This window comes from Solanum verrucosum, unplaced genomic scaffold, assembly GCF_900185275.1.
Source record: "Solanum verrucosum unplaced genomic scaffold, falcon-dt-bn FXZP01000207.1, whole genome shotgun sequence".
In the NCBI taxonomy this organism is placed as follows: domain Eukaryota; kingdom Viridiplantae; phylum Streptophyta; class Magnoliopsida; order Solanales; family Solanaceae; genus Solanum; species Solanum verrucosum.
Window position 1 is genome coordinate 606981 of NW_026019996.1, and position 15511 is coordinate 622491.

Consider the following 15511-nt stretch of genomic DNA (forward strand, 5'->3'; position numbering starts at 1 on the left):
GACATTAGCTAGTGGATCCACTTTAGCTCAGACTCATGTTTCTTACCTTGGCAAGTAAGGAAATATCTTTTTTGTGTGGGATAGACATTGAATTCTATGTTTTATCTCACATGGTGTATGTCGATAAATAGTATACTTCCAACAATAATTAACTAAGTTACTTTCAAGGTATTTCATAAAGTGTTTTTAACATGTTTAGCTTGCATTGATTATGATTATGTTTTATGTTTCTAACCTCTTATCTTAAGCTTTAGGTAGGTCATTGCATGTCATGTAAAGTTCTTTTTAGCATTATTTCATAATTTTTATGCATTGATCTACTTAGTGCATTCCATATACTAATGCATATTGGTGCCTACATTGTTTCACTAATGTATGGTTTGACTCTCCTTCCTCTTACACTTGTGGCTAGTTGATCTCATTAACAATTTGAAGATCAAGAGTATGTGGTCTATGGGTTACGTCCCAACCACTTCTTTGATGTATTAGATGGCTTGTTGAGACTATGTTCGACTTTCATTTCGTCGAACTCTTTTCATATGAAAATACTACTTTTGAAATATTTATTTTTATTTTCCTAGGATGTATGTTAAGTGGCTTGTGTAGGGCCTTTCGGGGTTCTATACTCCATGTTACGCTATGGTATACTTTGGGTCATGACATTTAAGGAATATAAGTCAGTTGTGGAAAATCAAAAGACTACAAAACAAAATTCTTCGAAGTGATAGAGGAGGAGAATACTTTTCTAGTAAATTTTAATATGTTTTGTGAAGATCAAAGTATTATGCATCAAACAAGTGCTCCTTACACACCTCAACAAAAATGGGTTGGCTGAAAGCAAAAATAGATCTCTAGTAGGTATGGTTAATTTTATATTGTTAAATTCTCATTTACCACACAATTTAAGGGGTGAAGTTTTACTTACTGCTTGTCATACATTAAATAGAGTACCTTCAAAAAGTATGCATATTTCACCTTATAAACTCTGGAATGGTAGACAACCAAATATCTCTTATTTTAAATTGTGGAGGTGTATATCTTTCTATAGAGTTTCTGACCATCAAAGGACAAAGTTAGGTCCTAGAGGCATAAAAAGTATGATTATAGGATATGTACAACGCTAAAAAGCATATAGATTTACTTGATCTAGAGCCCAATGTTGTTATGGAATGTATTTGTATTGAATTTTTAAAAAATAATTTTTTGAATGACATTATTGCTCAAAAGCTGACTGAAGCAAATAATGTAGTCTTGATGAGGAAAATATATAACATTCCGATAAAAGGAAATGTGGCAATACTCATCTAGAGCTAAGAAGAAGTCAAAAAACTAGGAGAGAAAAAACTTTTGGTACTGCTTTTATCTCCTCATAATCTTTAATTTTTCTAGTGGATGGAGATAGAACTAAATTTTGTAATCAAATGCCTATTTTTTTAATATAGAAGAAGATCCTAGAACATTTCAAGAAGCTATGTCTTAAAGAGATGTTTCTTCTTGGAAAGAGGCGATTAATGATGTAATGAATTCACTAATGTCCAATAATACTTGGATTTTATTTTATTTGACTCGTGGATCTAATCCTATAAGTTGTAAGTGGGTATTTAAAAGAAAATCTAATACATACAGTACTATACAAACTTTCAAAGCAAGGCTAGTTACAAAAGAATTTACTGAAAAGGAAGGTATTGATTAGTTTGGTTTGTATACTCAGGTAGCAAGAATAACATCTATTATATATGATTTGTATGAACATCAAGTATAAAGCTTACAAAAATTAATGGAAGAACACTAGATCAGTTAGAGTATACAAATGTAATTGGTAATATAATGTATGTAGTGCACTGCACGAGGCCTCACATAGTATTTTTTATTGGTAAACTTTAAAGGCTTACAAGGAATCTATGTAAAATTCATTGGAAAGCTATAATTAGAATACTTGGATATTTAAAAAAAATATCATATCGCATTAAAAGGATATTTTGATGCGAGTTGGATAACAAATATAAATGATAATAAGGCTACTTTAGGTTTGATATTTACTTTGGAGAATGGTTCCATTATTTAGAATCACAAAAAAAAAAACTTGTATTTTTCATTCCACAGTGAAATCTGAATTTATTGGATTAGCAGTTGTCGGAAAGAAGTAAAATGGATGAGAAACATTATGTTAGATATAAAGTTATAACCATAACCTATGTCAGTCATTTTCATATTCGGCGATTGTAAGACTACTATGTATGTAGCTCATAACAAAATGTATAATAAAAATTCAAGATATATGAGCTTAAGGCATGCTTATATAATAGAGCTAGTTACCAACAGAATTATAACTATAATGTATGTGAGATCAAATAAAAATTTGATTGATCCATTTATAAAAGTATTGAATAGAGATGCAGTACAACAAACTAGTGAAGGAATGGGATCAAAACTCTTAAATTAAATTTAAGTGACGGAAGCTCAACTTTGACTTAGGATACTCTCTGGCAATATAAGTTCAATGAGTAATAACAACTTGTTTGTGTTGTTTGAGTACGAATCTCCTCGCTTAAATCCTTGATTTTGGTGTACTGTTTACTATTATTGAAGGAGTGTAGAAGTTGTTAAATATTTGTGATAACATGGGAATAATAACAAATTTCAAAGTGCATATTGTTACAAGTGTGAGGGTGAATTAATTCTTAATGAGATTAGCAAATGTCTGTAGTAACATGGACATAATCTACTTTCACCTATATGAATATTGAGGTAGTGCCACTTTGAGAAAAGATTTAAAGAGTTGCTCTTGTAAATATTTGTGAATTTGAATTAACACATGGTTCTAATATTAGATTGTTTCGCTACTTAATAATATTATGTGTGTGATACTTTTAGTTTGACAAAAGGAGTTGTGGTTTAAATCTTAGGATATCAATATATTCGTCAAACTTTAAGGTATTTACACTAACGAAAAGTTCAAATCTACATAAGATACTTTTTGATATGCGTGATATTATGTTGTTTGGATAGTTGTAATATAAAGAAAAAGTTTTCATATTGATGGGAGAAGCCATCTTTTAGGTCATTTTAAGGCCTAGCTCATTTAATCTATTTTATATATATAGATATCTATTCATAAAAAGGAGTAACTTTTTCATGAAAAGTCATTTGTTCATAAAAGAACATGACTATTATGAAAATTCATATCTTATGTTCTATAATACGAAGCATTTCCAAAAGTAGTGTATTCAATGCATATATATTTCAGGCTTTGTTGTATCCTGATAGAGAATTATTTGTTATCCTTAAAAGAATATACATGCAAGAACTCTTAAAAGATAATTATCTTTCACCCCTCAAAGCTTTAATTTCTCGTTTTTTTTCTTCTAACACAATCTAAATCGCAAAATTAAGTATATATTTTTCCTTTTTCCGTTTAATCAATTTATCTCTCCTCTTTTTTCCTTTTCCCTCTAATTCGAGATAACATCTTTGATCCACCATATCTCTGATTCTTTAATCTTCGTTATTTATTTATTTTGAAAGAGAGAAAGTAATAAAGTACATGAAAAGACATATATTTACAGAATTGTCCTCCATATGAAAAAATATGATCCTGAAGTGAATTCATTTGTTGTAACAACAACGGAAATTTTTACTATGTGTGAGGCACAACTAGTACTAGTTGTATGAGAATATTATGTTATTACTAGGGAAATAGGTTTGAAATATATCTAAACTTTGATCGAAATTGATGTAACAATATCGAACTTTAGAAAGGACCTTTTACCTCCTTACACTATTTAGTAGTGTATTTTAAAGGTATATGTGTGTCCACGTGGACATCATAAATATTGCATCATTTTAAATAGTAATGTGTCCACGTGGGCACATATATACCTTTAAAATACACTATTAAATAGTGCAAGGGTAAAAAGTCCTCCATAAAGTTTGGTATCGTAACAGCAATTTCGCCCAAAGTTGAAGTGTTTTTTAGACTTTTTTCCCTTATTACTATTATATTTTGACATGTGGAACCTATGCTTTATTTTCCTTCTTAGCATTGTTTCTCTTTCTTACTTTTTGGTTTCCCTTTTTTTCTCAAATTTTTATTTTCTTCAAAATCTAAATTGAAACCAATTTAATTACTCCCTCAATTTGTATAAATGAAAATAATTTATTTTTTATTTATTTAAATTAATATAAGATATTTTTAAAAATTATTATTTTTATTAGTAAATAACTGCATAATATATTAATAATTGATTTTAAATTTCAAAAATATTATTAATAAAACTAGTTTTGTAAAATGAATCTCTAATACAAATACAATTGAATATATAAAAAATAAAAAATAAAATTATTAAATTACACATTGAATATTTAAAAGTTATGAACATAGAAAGCTTGGTTAAGACTATTATTATTAGTATTATTATTATTAGGCGTTTGGCTATAGAATTCATATTTTTTTACTGTACATGAAATATAAGGAGTTAGATTTGAAAATAAAGTTATATTTTACTTTTACAAAAGAATATTCAAATTAATTTTCATATTATACGTAAATACAATTTCAAAAGTGAAAGTGAGTTGAATAAACACGTTATATTAACATGTTTTCCAAATTTAAAATATACCTTCAAAAAAAAAGGTTGTGTTTCAAATTTTCATCGTCAAAAACTAATTTTTAAATAAATTAAAAAAATATTTTATAAATGAATTTTTATATTTAAATAGATCCTAAAAGTAGAAGTTAAAAAGTCACCAAATATGAAGGCGGTAATTTTAAAGTACAATAAATGGAAAATAAAAGAAAAGAGAAATAAAAAATAATTTTAGTGGTCAACTTCCATGACATATAAGTGACCATTCAAAAAATTTCAAACTGTTGGCTTTAAGAGACACGTCCTCATAAAACATTAAATTAAAAAGTTGACATGACTAAAGTCGGATCCGACTCTCCTCCATTACATCTTCCCTCTATTTCGTCAAGTACACGTCTAGATTAGAGACATGTGTTATATTTAAAGTTTAAAGGTCAAGATTATAGTCGCCCATTTTTCTTAAATTTTTAGAAGAATGGGAAATTTTTCTCGCAGACAACAGCGCTCTGGTCGAAAATTTAGGGATCAACACAAGTCAAGGAACTCAAAACCACAAGTCCACAACACAAGCACCCTTACTAGTTTTGGAGTTTTCGCCCTTTGCTTATATGAACAAATATCATAATCATAGTTAAGTCAACTAATTTTAGAAAACTACTCTTCAAATTTGGTAAGGATTACAATACATTTTATACAAAATTTGATATTTATTAATATCATTAATTTTATATTATATTTTTGTATTTAAATATTAAATTGTAAATTTTTAGTTTTAAACCAATTATTTTTAAATGATAAAAGATTGCTATTCTGCGTTCCTTTGATTACTTCTGATCAATTCTAATGTTCTCCTTTTTCTTTGGATCATTTTTCAGCTTATTTAATTCTAAACAATTGCTAGAAGGGAAAATGATTTTTTTGTCTATTGCTACACAGTATATTTTTCAAAAAAAAATATTTAAATTGATTGGGTGACTTTTTAAGTGAAATATCAATAGTTGAGTGACTTTCTAAGTAAAATATCAATAGTTGAGTGACTTTTGAGTTATAATCATTAATTTCATATTATATTTTTGTATTTAAATATTAAATTATAAAGTAAAAATATAAGATGAAATTAAAGATATTAATAAATATCAAATTTTGTATGGAATATATTGTAATTCTTACAAAATTTTGAGAGTAGTTTTCTAAAATTAGTTGACTTAATTATGGTTATGATATTTGTTAATATAATATAATCTTGACATTTAAACTTTAAATATGATATATGTCTCTAATCTAGACGTGTAATTGACGAAATGAAGGGAAGGGAGGTAAGGGAGGAGAGCCGGATCCACTAATGTGTTCATTTATTGAGAGGGACAACATAGCAGACAATTTCTACAATATAATATGCATTAATGAAATTGTCCGGCGCTCTTTCTTGGGTGACAAATGGACGCACCTCAACATATTGTATTATGGCGAGGTAGTTGTGAGAAGAAAATCCTAATTAATGGGTCATTTCTTGCATATTAATGTGTATGTTGATTTGGATGGTTCACACCCAAGCTAAAATTAGTGTATGGCTCGTTTGGTAGTGGAGAAAAGACATAAAGTGACGCCTGAATTTGTTTTGAAATTTAAAAAAGACATCTTAACTATGTGGGCGTTCTATTACCTCATTAAACAATTTTGAACAGATATTATTACATTATTTTACATACAGAGTGTGTGCACTATCTCAAAGAGAGTGAGCAACCTAAAATAACTAATATAATTTTATTTTTACAAGTATTTATTATAAAATATATTTTCTTATTATTTTAACTTTTTTCCTTATTATTTTTTCTTTCTTTCTTCTTTCTTCTTCAAAAATTCATTGTCATCTCCATTGTAGCTTCTCACTTTAAGTGTCAACATTTTTACCACAATTTCACCTTCTTTTTTTTACTACTATTAGTTTTACTCTCGTTAATTTTAAAACATCATCTAACTATTTTCTTACATTTCGAACAATTTGATAAACTCATTAGATTTCAAGTTGATTAGGAGGTATCATATAGAATTTTTTTTATCCAATTTCAATCAAGTTCTTTCAATTTTTGAAAAATTCATTGATTGTTTTAAAATTATAATTTCTACTTTTGAAGTTATATGAAAAGGAGTATGTAAGACCCCGTACTTTTTTTTCTATTTTTGCATAATATATGTGGCGTAGTATGGCATGGTTATATGAGGTGTATATGACTTTGTATCGTACATTGGAGATTAAGATTGCAAATGGGTGGCAATATCAAGGAACTAAACTAAAGTTTTAGGTCAAAGGGACCCCTTAGCAAAGTTTAGGATTAAAGAAATGGCACTAGTAGAACTTCACTGTTTGAAAGGTCCCATACCTTGGGGATAAGCCTATGAATGTGTAACATGCTAGGAATAGTGTGTTACGAAGTATTATAATAGCACAAGGATCGTATGTTAAGTTTTGAAGTCAAGAAAATTAGCGAAACTAAGGTCGGTAAAAGTTATCGAAGTTTTTCTAATAATATTTTCCTAACTTTGGGTCAAATATCTTAAATGTTTTCTCCCAATATATAAAGATTTAGAAGGCCCATAACCTATCAAATTGAAGGCCTACGAGTCCAGTTTGCAACACATAAAACCCCGTATCCAACCGACATCGTAGTAAAAAGTTATGAGAGTTTTACTGCAGACTTCCGGTGTAGAATCTGGATCGCGATCCGAGTCGGATAAAAAATATGGTATGTCGGCTTACTCGATGTTTTAACATAAAAACATTTCTTTTCACTCTCTAACCAGAAAGAAAGCTGAAGAGAGGGTTCTAACGGAGTTCTTGCATGATGAAGGTTAGTTTTTGACGATTTCTACCATTAAAGGTTTCCCCCGTGCCTAAAAATGTGACCTCTACACGTCTCAATCGCTTTCCCCTTCTATTAGTTGTGTTTGGAGCTAGTTTTTGAAGATATGAATTGATAGTTATTGGTGTTTCTTCAAGGTTTACACTTGGTTTGCTCATGTAATCATCTCGGGACTCTTTTATGATTGTTTTTATGAAGTTCTACGGACATTTCGTCAAGTTAAGTCATATGGCAAATCTGCCGATTTAAGCTCAATTAGGAATTATTTATAGATGCGTACCAGCTGTGTATATATAGTGTTTGTGAAGCTTAGGACTTAAGGAACAAATTTTGTGAAGAAACTACGGGCATTCGAGCATTCATTGGAAAGGTATGTTAAGGCTAAGCTTCGTCCTTCATATTAGCACCATTTCAGGGAAATTCCTAAAACGCCTAATGTGTTATTTTGTTATTTTGTTATTTTCTTGCTAAAAAGACCTTTTGTGAAAGACATTGGGATCTTAGAAGAATTATTTTCATGATTCTATTATTTTGATATTCCACTCGTTCGGATAAATAGAGTATTCGACATCTATATGTCATTTTATCGGTTTCCTTGATTGTATTTCCGCATGTATGAATTCTTATTCTTCTTTGGGCGATGTGACTTAAAATATTACGGGAGACCCTTATTATTTGTAACCAGCCCTCTTTCTCCACTAAAGTTATTATGAAAAATCTTTAAAGTAACTCATGATCTTAAAAACTCTCAAACATAACTTAAATGTTTAAACTATTAGAACACTTGATTTTTGAAATACTTCTTTTATAATTATCTAGGAACCAAGTATAGAAACTAAGTAAATCACCTTAACTTGTTATGAATATCTGCAAGGTTAGGTTATCTTGCTAAAATTCGAGTTAACTTTTCGAACTTATTTGAAAGAACATATGAGGTTTCATGAGATGGTTACATGTCATACGAAAGTGATTACAAGGTTATGAGAACAAGACTACAAACGGGCCAAGATTGGCAACATAACAACGGTAACATATATGTGTTATAAATTCATGACTTGACATTATATGCATTCTACTCCCGAACTATAATCCGGAGATATGGGGCCTATTGCCTATATATATATATACGTATGAGACACCGATGGCCACAAGTTGGCGAATATGATGTCGGTTAGCTACCGGGAAGCACCACCATTGCTAGCATTTGGTTGGGTATGTCATGCACTTTCATCTATTTATATGTATTCACGACATACGATTATACGAGCATATCGTGCAAATTTAAATAGTAGGAGGTCAAATGTCAGCCATGGAGATTATTTGAGTTTCAGTTTCAGGTGGTATCTTTATTACCCTTTTACAGTAATTATTTATGATTCTACTTTCCGCTTTACATACCAGTACATTTTTATTCGTACTGACGTCCCTTTGCATGGGGACGCTGCTTTGGTTTCGTGCAAGCAGGTTTAGGTAAGGATTCTGAGCGACCCACCCTCTAGGATTCGGGTTCAGCTATGAGTTGATAAGCTCCATCTTATCCTGGGGCTATCAGATGATGTTTACTTTTGTTGTACAGTTTGGATATAGGTGGGGTCTTGTCCCGACAACGCTTATGTCACTCATAGAAGCTATTGTGGACACAATATTCTGAATTTTCTTTTGTAGGTTTCAATCTCTAGCACATAGACTTGGCAAGTATATATGTGTATGCAAGTAGGTATGTCTTCAGTTGTGGCCTCGTTGGCTAGATAGTACACCTTTATTTTTTTGTCTTGTCTACCATTGTTTGTATGGTTTACTCTCATTCAAGTCATGACCTTCAGGGTCCAAGCTTCACTTTTCAGAGGTTGTGCTGCCCAATTTTTTTGTCTCACAGTTTGGTTAGATAGTATGTTTTAGTGGGTAACTGCAATCAAATAGGGTATCAAGTGACAGTTACATCCCATATTTTGGGACGTGACAGTAATTGATGATACCTTCAAAAATTTAAATTTTCTTAGAAAAATTAATTAGTTTTGTTATCCATAATTCAATAAAGTCTAGAAAATAGTATGATTTCTTTTTTACAAAAAATTACTGAAATAAAGAATTTGATTGGAGAAGAAGAAGAAAAAAGTGGGGTTCAACTTGACGTGGGGGTGAGGTGAGGGTGGGAGGTGAAGAAAATAGAGGGATGGATTAGCTTGAAAGTGGAGGGTGGAAGATGAAGTGGAATTTAAGATGATATCAAAATTAAAATAAGTCAAAAATTAAGAGAGAGAGAGAGACAGACAGACAGAGAGAGAGAGAGAGAGGGAGGGAGGGAGGGAGGGAGGGAGGGAGGGAGAGAGAGGGGGGGAGAGAGAGAGAACTTAAAATGAAAAAAATATATATTATATTTTTAATTAAATTAACATGTGTCATGTAATGATTGGTGTGTGAACACACTTGCTTCTTAAAATCTGGGGCTAATCGAAAGATGATATAATAAATTCAGTTCATAATTGTTTAGTGGGGTAATAGGACGATTGCAAAGTTAAGGTGTCTTTTTGAAAATTCAAGACAATTTCAGTGGTGACTTTATGCATTTTCTCTTTGGTTGAGTGTATAAAGAAAATTAATGTATAGATTAATTTGTTTTGTATATTATTAATATTTTATTTGGTACTTTTTTATAATTTATGCAAGCATTAGTTATAGTGTATTAAAGTATATATTATTAATACCATAAATTTTTAGGAATCAGCAATGAAATGGTTCTAATGCATGCATTAGTATGATTAAAGATCTAATTTTTCCTCAAAACTTTTTTTATAACACTCTATTTAGCATTATTCTTATATAATATACCAAACGATCCCTAAGCGTAGAAAATGGTTGCCCTAATCCAAGTATGTCTCTCCCATTTCATTATTAAATTTAAGAGAATAATACAAAGATTATCTATATTTATATTTGTATTATGCCAAGAGAATGAAGACTTTTAGAAATATTGATTTAACTTTCTGTTTTTTTTGTTAAATGACATTACACAAACAAAATTATCATTTGCTATTTTCTTTTATTTTAGACTTTCAAAATAAATAAAAGTTTTACTATTAAATATTTGTTTATTTGAGTTACGTAGAGAGTCCTACTATTTGAGACTCTAAAATAAAAATTATTTGTAACAGTCAGGGACGAAGCTATAGTGTATCAAGGGTGTCCAATTGGAGACTCTTCGTCGAAAAATTATAAGATGTTTTTACATAAAATGCTATGTAATAGGAGTATATATAATATTTCGAACACCTAAAACTAGATTGTAGTTTAGCTTAGTGATCGAAATTGCTCAGCGGAAGCACTTCTTTTTATTTTTTATTTTATTTTGGAGCAATACTAACTTGCACCCTCACTCACTTAACTTCTCCATAAAAATTGTTATTTATTTATTAACAATTTTTATATATTCTTATAATCTTTTTATATGATATCTTTATTTTTACACGTAAGAGATCATAAAAAATTGTTCTCTTTTATGCAATTAGTCAGTGACCAAGAGATTTGATTTTCTCGTATTTTTTATTTTAAAAAAAATAAAAGTATCAATAGTCAATTAAATTCTTACCTGAGGTGTCTTTTTGACTTTCTTTTTGACTTTACATTAAATTTTGCAGGTAAACTTACAAAAAAAATTACAACTCTCCCAAAATCTAAAAGCAAAATTGTTCCACTATTTTTAATTTTTTTAAAATCCCATTTGATTCTGTTCTTTCATCTTTGTGTCTCGTTGTTTTTATCGTTGCCGTCAAAGACTATTCAAATATTAAAGCCTAAAAGTAGAGTTGTCAAAAAGGGTCGGCCCAGCCCCACGCGGCTCAGGCCTTGCATGCCAAGAAATTTGAAGGGCTAGGGCAGGCCGACCCTTCATTTGGAAGGGCCTGAAAATGCTCAACCCAACCTAACCCAAGAAGGACCGAGGGCTGGAGCAAGCTAGCCCTTCATTTTCTCTTTTTCTTTTTTCTTTTCAAACTTAAAATTCTATAAAATCAAGAAAATGAGAAAATTTTCAAATCAAATATGTCAAACAATGATGTTGTTTCAATAGTACTAGCAAAAAATCTAGTGTAATTAGCAGGTATCTAGGATACTAGATACGCGAGATATATACATGTATTTTGTGTGATGCATCATAGATACGCGAGCGGGATAATAGAGTGGCAAGCGATATGGGAGGGACGCCAGGGCGTGGGATGTCTATTTATCCTAGATACATAGGATAAAGTGTATCTAGAGCAAATTAACCTATAACTTTGAGTCCATGTATTTGGGCATACCAAAATCTGGTAAGATTCATACTATTACAATGTAGCGTGCATTTAAGTATTTAGCTCATATACTAGTGAGATTGCGGTAAGTTACCCTTAAATAAATAATTTTGGCCCATGAACCGATCTCGACCCGGCCCCAATAAAGCCTCCAGGGCCAAAATTTATATGAATCGGACTTATAAGCCCTAATTTTAAACGAGATTAAAAAATTATATCTCAACCTTACCAATAACGAATTGAATTGGATTGGCCCTATGTACTAATCCCATTTTAACTGATCTACCTAAAAGTGGTTTCTTTTAGGGTAAACTTTATTCCCTCTTTCTCTCTTCTTTTTTATTTTCGTCGTTGTAAGGGACTTTAAATTAAAGTCCGAGAAGAATAGGAAGTACTTATTATGCGATATTTCTTTTACTTAAACAACTAATGTTAGTCTTGCACTTAGAAAATAAACGGAAATGATATGATAAAACAATCATAATAACAACGTCTTGCTCTACAGATTACATGCCATACACACATGCAAACACACATATGCTAAGAGTATATTTGGCATTTTCGTTAAAAACGGTTTATTTCTATAAACACTTTTGTAAAATGACTTTTTAAAAAAGTACTTTTTGAAAAAGAAAAAAAAATTGTCTTTGGCTAATTCATTTAAAAAGTGTTTTTGATAAGCAAAATCATGTTTGACTAATCTTTTTTAAAAAAGTTCTTTTGAGAGTTAAATTACGAAAAAAAAAGGGTAAGTATCAATGTACTTCTAATATTAAGATTATTTTATAGAGAGAAACTATTTTAAATATCAAATAGAATTTTTAAAATTAAATTATATTCATATTCTCAATCAGTATTATACATAAACAAATATTAATATAATATTAAGATGGTTACTTAAATATAATTCAAAATACCAAGATAAATAAGTTTAAAAATCATTCCACAAATTAAATCACTATATACGAAAAACTCACAACAAAAATAGATAAAGTCCTTTATATTTTTAATCCTACAAAAATGTTGTTGTTACATTTATTTATGATTTTGTAAAATAAAACGTAAAATAATAATAATAATAATATATATATATATATATAATATAAAATAATAATAATTTATCAAATAAAATAAAATGAAAAAAATTATTTTTAAAAATAAAAAATAAAATTCTTGAATGAAATTTAATCAAACTTATGAGATATACAAATTAATTAATAAGGGATATATTGGTATATATGTATATATGGAAGGGATATTTTAGTTTTTTAAAAAATAATTTTCTACTTCTACTTTTTTTTAAGAGGCAAAAAAAAAATTTAGCTTCTTCTCACCAGCAAAAAAACTGCTTATGCTATCATTTAAAAGCAGTTTTAAGAATTTGCCAAAACACTATTTTTTCAAAAAAAAATTGTGTTTTTTGCATTAAAAAAATATTTTTGGCCTCCCAACAACAATGTCCAATGGGATCTAAGACTAATTTTACATAAATAAACCAAGCACAACTCTTAATAATATTATCAAATTTTAAATAAACAAATTTTCAATTATAAAATTCAATTTTAGAAAGTGCAAAATAATTTCTTTTATCCTTCCTATAAAGATACGGTCTATTCAAATAAAAATATTAGTTTATAACTTTTGGAATGTTACACATGATTTGGTAGAAGATACTTAAAGAAAATAGCATGTTTTTTTTTTCAATTACTAATTCCTTGTTTAATATAACTTTTAAAAATATGTATAGCTAATACACTTTTTTTAGCTATACAAACTTATTTGGTATTATTTCATGTATAATTAATACAGAGCAAACTATGATATTAGTAGTATAAGAATTTTTTTCAATATATGCATAAGTATATATAGTTAGAAATACAATTGTCCGTGAAATTGAACAAATTAGCTAAAGAATTTGAAAGGTATTATTGCGAATAAATAGTTTATTTATATGAATGTGCAATGCATATTATTTTTAATACACCAAATCAAATAATGGATAAAAGATAATTAATGTGCTCATACCTAGGGGTGGGCATGGTATGGTATTATACCGAATTACCATACCATATTAAAAAATTTAATAACGCAATTTTGCTTTAATGATATTTGGTATAGTATATGGTATATATTTTAATTTTTATTAGTATTTGGTATTTAGAATTGATATACCGAAATACCGAATACCATACCGAAGTATATAGTTACAACTTACATAGATAACATATATATATCTTATCAAAATATTGATAATAGTATTAGTATAAACTAAATGTTTAGAAGTTGAAACTTTGACTACTCTATTTTGATTGAAATTTAATTGATTAACAAAAGGAGTTGTTTACATTTTATTATGAATATATATTTCTACACATGTATTGTATTAGTACGTATAATATGATTGAGATCTTTTTTAATTGTCGAAATGATAATACTCTAATATACGAGTACAGATTAATCGGAGTTGAACAAACTATGGTTATCGATTTACCATACCGTAGAATACCGAAACCAAACTTCAAAATACCAAACCATAACGAATTAAATTGGTATGATAATAATATAATGTTTTAAAAATCGAGTACTGAAATTACGGTATCCAAACTTTGAAATATTATATGGTATCATACCATCTCCACCCCTACTCATACCTAATCTTTGCATTATTAATTCCAACATTATTCATACATTCTATCAAACACTATTTTTATATGCCCTAACCTACTACCCCTTATAATTAAGGTGAAAGTTTGGAGATCGGCCAAATTTCATTAAATTTTATTTAATCACGCATACCGGAAATTATGAATATCTACATAATTTTCTTTTAAAAAAAAAATTCTATTACTTGGGGTGTGTTTGGTAAAGAAGAAAATAGTTTATAATATTTTTTTTTTCATATTTAATTGATTTATACTTTTACAAACATATTTTTTTAAATAAAATAGTTTGGAGTAGAAAAAATAAGTTCATGGCAGAAAATATTTTATATTTTTTTTATATTTAATTTATTCATACTTTTACAAACATATATATATATATATATAAAATAGTTTGGAGTAGGAAAATAAGTTCAGGGAATGTTATGTTGATTGTTATTACTTTATCCCCCTACCCCACCCTGCACCCTCACTAAAAGTTGGTAAAGTTTATTTTTTTTTCTCCAAAAACCATTTGTGTGAAACTAAATTTCCTGTTTTTTTAAAAAATACTGCTAATTTTCTGTTTTTCTTTTAAATAATAATATATGATTGTAAAACCCATTATTTTCTCTTTAGAATGTGTTCAGTATAAAGAAAAATGTTTTACATAAAAAAAAAAGTTCAGAAATATTTTGTGAAAATATAGGTTAGTTTATTTTTTCATATTTTGAAACTCCTTTCATAAAAATTATGTCTCCGCTAGAGAGTAGGGTGAAATGAGGTGTGTTGCAGAGTGGAAGACACAATCAATAGAAATGTCACTTATGAGACATATTTTCCTAATTCTATCGGACTAATTTTATTTTTTTTCATTTTAAGAATTTATTTTCAAATAAAAAAATTATCAAAAACTTTGATCACTCAAACATGATTTTTTTATATATAAAAAAAAACGAATCAGATAGGCACTAGAAAATATATAGGGAAAAATATTGTAAATTCAATAATTAAATATGGAAAAATAAGTAAATGTACCCTTAATTAATATTTTGTATAACTGAAATTTGCGCTGTCATCATTTGATTTATTTGCTCCAGCTGCAAGAAAATAGAGTAGTGCACCGCTACGATTGGCAA